Genomic DNA, 5,000 nt, shown 5'->3' on the forward strand with positions numbered 1-5,000 from the left:
AGATTTATTTATTAATCTATCTTCTTCTCTGGATTTATTTCTTTGTATATCTGATTTCATTCTTCCCTAAGTTTGTAATTATCTACCGTGTTCTGGTTTTGTTACTGGTCATCCTTTTCCCTCTATATTTATATTTAACGAACATAGTGATCATCTTACATGCCCGGCCCCTCTCTATAATACACCATGCAACTACATTTCAGATTAACACTTATCTTTTAACGAAGTAAATCTTTCACTTTTTTCATCCCACCGCTTTCCTTTTTCTTATCTGATCAAATTTTATATGCACAACGAATTATCTGCTAAGCCGATGATCTCATAAAAAAATTTGTGAAACTTTGAATATGGTCCTTCCTACCATTCTTTAACCATAGCTGACATGTTTTTCATTTTCTCCCCTTATTATTATTATTATTATTATTATTATTATTATTATTATTATTATTATTATTATTATTATTATTATTATTATTATTATTATTATTATTATTATCGGGTAACCCAAACGAGAAAAGGCATCCACAAATACACATATATACTTATGTTGTGTTAAACCAGTAAGATATGGTCCTACCACATTTATATGCACCCTATAAAATTTAAAAGGAATCACAGGCCACTTTCAGGCTTCCGATACAGTGTTTTATTGTTCTTTGAAACAATTACAAGCATGGCAGCATTTTATATAATTTGCTATAGATTTTTTCATTCCTAACCAAAAGAAGGATTCTTGTGATCTCCTAAATGCCCTATCAATCTATAAATGCCTGCATATGGACTTGCATGTAAAGTGTGTATTGTTCGATTAATTAAAGACGGAGGAAGAATTACCCTTGTACAAAATTCCCCTTCCCTCTTCTCGTAAGCACAATATAAGATCTTACTCTATAAAAAAAAAATTCTCACGAGTCACATTCATAAATAATGGCTAACTTTCCGATTCCTCTTCAATCACTGATCTCACCCTTTCAATCCATTGCTCTTTTTTCTGTCTCTCACGAACTTCTTTTACGTCCCAACCCTCCAAGTCAATCACGCCTGCATCATCAGGGCACACATTCCAGACACCCATGGTCATGCTCTTGGCAACCCACAAACATTCTCTCTCTCTCTCTCTCTCTCTCTCTCTCTCTCTCTCTCTCTCTCTCTCTCTCTCTCTCTCTCTCTCTCTCTCGTGCATCTCATTTACTGATTGCTCCTCACGTGAAATCAAATCCCTTTTTCTATTTTGATGGGGGCCTTCAATATTTTGGATTTGTTATTCGTTCCTCTTTTGCTGTTACTTGTATTACTACACCTCTAGAGATGGCATCAACTAACTTGTTAGCTTCACCTTTTATGTGGTCAAACCCCTTCAAATTAAACTCTAACAATCTTTTAACCAATCTCGCTTGTCTAGACGTCAAGTCTCCTTTGTACAATAAATCAAGTAAGGGGCGATGATAACTTTGCAACTCAATCTGCTAACCAAATAAAAAGAACCAATGCCTTTCTATAACCCAAAGAATAGCCAGTGCCTCTCGATGGAATTTACTACAATTCTTTTCTGCCGCTTTTAATGCCCTGGAAGCAAAACAAATGGGTCGCTTTCTACCTTTATCATTCCGTTGAAAAATTATGCCACCGATTGCTATGCTACTTGCATCTGTTTTCAATAAAAACGGCATATCAAATCTAGGATGTGAGAGTTAGTCATTACTAGTTAAGGCAGCTTTCAAATGGTTAAAGACCCTTTCTTCTTCCCCTCCCCGTTTTAATACTTTTTGTTTCTTTAAAATATCTAAGGGTCTCGCTATCTCTCCAAAACTTCTTTTGTATTTACGGCAATACCCAGCAAGTCGAAGGAACCCAGCTACTTCCTTAGGGGTATGTGGTCTAGGAAAATATCTGATAGCTCGTACTTTATTGGGGTAGGGTTGGATACCATCTGGGGTTATTATATGACCTAGAAATTCAACCTGTTTACAGAAAAAAATGTCCTTTGACAAATTTATTTTCATACCATTACGTCGCAATGGTAAAACTTTACGAATATTTTCATTATGTTCTTCGACCATTTTCCCTGTAATTATGATATCGTCTAAATGAACAAGAATATTATGGCCAATTAAGGGAGACAAAACCGCCATCATTACTCTAGATAAATGACTTGGAAAATTTTAAACACCGAAAGGAGGAAAATTAAACTGATATAGTTGATCGTTGGCTATAAAGGCCATTTTACATTTACTGTCTTCCTGAATGGGTATTTGATAATATCCAGATTTTATATTAATAGCTGTAAAAAAAAATGTTATCTTGTACCTTCACAAGTAATTCTTCGATCAAGGGCAATGAAAATGCAATATCCTTAGTGACTGCTTTCAATTTCCTTTAATCAACACAATCTTACCAAGACATCCTTTTTCCTAACAGCTATAATAGGAAAAGCCCAGGGGGATTCTGCTCTCTTTTTCCTTTGATTTACAAATTTCCCTTTTTATATATCCCTGAAAATGAATGGGTACCTTATAAGGCCTAGACCTGATTAGCTCCGACTCCCCAGTTTTAATACTAAGAGGAAATCGAGCAATCCTCTTGAGTGGCTCATCTCCAATTGCAATTACATCGGAGTAATTATCAACAATGTACCTAGCTACAAGTTGATATTATGGCAGACACAGTTTTTGTGCTTGCATAATCAAGTTCTGAGTGTGTTCGACCGTGCGGACTGGATGAAGTTGTGGCTCCCAAGATCTCATCATTGATAATTTCGCATAACTCCACTTCACGCACAAAATCACTCGGTGTATATTAGGACCAAGTACCCTGCTTCTCATAAGTCCTGCTATGAATGTGGATGTCATGAGATTAAGGTAATAAAAGTTTGTGGCAGGCATAACAACTTTTATTTGTGTTCGATCTATCGGAATCCAGACATGGATGATTCTATCTTCGATTGTCTTCTTACCATTATTGGTAAGATACAAGAAGATGATAGAAAGGCTTCTTTTGTCTTTGTTGGTGATTTTAATGCTCACCATAGGGAGTGGTTAAGCTCTATCTCTCCTACCGATCACTATGGCTTAAGAACTTTAGACTTTGCCTCTGAATCAGGCTGTGAGCAAATCATAAAAGAAGCTACTCACAGGTCTGGTAATTGCCTGGACCTCGTATACACTGACTCCCCTGGCGTTATAACTAGTAAGGTTGATTCTCCAGTCGGGACATCTGATCATGCCTTGATTTCATTAGTAGTGAAGACTGAGAAGCCTGTCCCTGATATATCATACTCTTGTAAAATTTGTATGAAATTCCAAGCAGATTAGAATGGGGTTTTTCATGATCTTCTGTGTTTGAATTGGTCATAATTATATAGTAGTGTAGATCCTGTTGTCCCTTTAAATGAGAGTCTAGTCAACATAATTGATAGGCGTATCCCTTCTCGTGTGCTAAGGTACCGAGTGAAGGACAAACCGTAGACGTGCTTATTTGGAGAAGCAGGAGGCCTATCACCTTTGGAAGGGTAACAGATCAGATTTGACCTGGGACAACTATACTCAGCTTCGAGCTTTGGCTTAGAGAGTTTATGCCTCAACTGAAAAGGAGTACAATTTAACCATAAAAGAAACCCTTTCTGGTACAACTCAGGAACATAAATGGTGGTCTACCCTTAAATCTACACTCTTTGGTATAGATGCAACAGTTCCTCTTTTACTTAAACCAGATGGCTGATGTTTTTTACAGTAAACAGAGTAATGAAAAACTTAAACTTTCTCATTCCTCTTTTCCTGAGGCTAGAGTAATGAAAAACTTAAACTTCCTCATTCCTGTTTTCCTGAGGCTAAACTAACTAGTTTAGCTTTTCGATCTCGTGATATTAAAGCTCTGTTGATGGACCTTGATGCTTATGGAGGTGTAGACCCAAATCGTATTTTTCCTTTGTTTTATTACAAAAAACGGCATATTTCTTACCTCCAAAGTTATCTGTTATTTTGAGCAAGTTAGCAAGAAGAGGAGCTTTTAGCACTTGTTGGAGAATTGGTAATGTTACTCCTGTATGTAAATGTGTTTGTGGTAGCTCAAGTCCCACTGATTACCGCCCAATTTCCATAACTCCCATATTATCTGAAGTTTTTGAACTTCTTCTGGCAAATAGGGTGGCTGAAGGTAATCATCTATTCCCTAGTTTGCAATTTGGGTTTCGTAAAGGCCTTGGAGCATGTGATGCCCTTCCTACAATCTCCAATGCTCTACAGAAATCCCTTGATTGTGGTCAGGAAGTTCGTATGATTGGCCTTGACTTTGGTGCTGCCTTTGACTATGTTAATCATGAGGTCCTTGTTTTCAAACTCAAACAGTTCGGAGTGGGTGGGTTATTTCTTAGCATTATTATTGATTTTTTAAGTAATAGATCTCAAAGAGTTGTTGTTGATGGGCACCATAGTGAATATAGGAATGTGATATCCGGTGTTCCACAGGGTAGTGTTCTTGGCCTATTACTCTTCATACTATATACACATGACATGTGGTTTGGCCTAGAAAACAAGCTTTTTGCATATGCAGATGATGCTACTCTCTTTGCATCAATTCCATCCCCTGAATGTAGATCTGGGGTTGGTGAATCCCTTAATAGAGATTTAGCTAAAATTAGTGCATGGTACAAATTATGGGGTATGAAGTTGAATCCTAACAAAACTCAAAGTATGATTGCAAGTTGGTCAAGTACGGTGTCTCCTCAACATCCAGATCTCAGTATTGATTATGTTTCTTCAAATTTGTATGACTCTTTTGAAATTTTAGGTGCGATTCTCGATGGCAAATTTACTTTTGAGAAACACGTTAGGTCTGTGTCTTCTTCAATTGCACAAAAAAATGGCTTATTGAGAAAGTCTTACAAGATTTTCGGTGATCAATCTATTCTGAAGTGTTTTAATTCTTTCATTCTACCTTGTTTTTTGTATTGTTCTCCTGTCTGGTCTTCAGCTGCTGATTCTCATCTTAATTTGTTGAATAGA

At 36.7% G+C, this 5,000-nt stretch overlaps 1 protein-coding gene across 1 annotated transcript in view; it reads left to right on the top strand.

Annotated features, from left to right (window-relative positions):
- LOC137617644 (uncharacterized) overlaps positions 1-5,000 on the top strand; it is a 12,224-nt gene that overhangs the window by 6,470 nt on the left and 754 nt on the right. The gene's annotated exons all lie outside the window — the stretch shown is intronic.

This window comes from Palaemon carinicauda, chromosome 2, assembly GCF_036898095.1.
Source record: "Palaemon carinicauda isolate YSFRI2023 chromosome 2, ASM3689809v2, whole genome shotgun sequence".
NCBI lineage: Eukaryota > Metazoa > Arthropoda > Malacostraca > Decapoda > Palaemonidae > Palaemon > Palaemon carinicauda.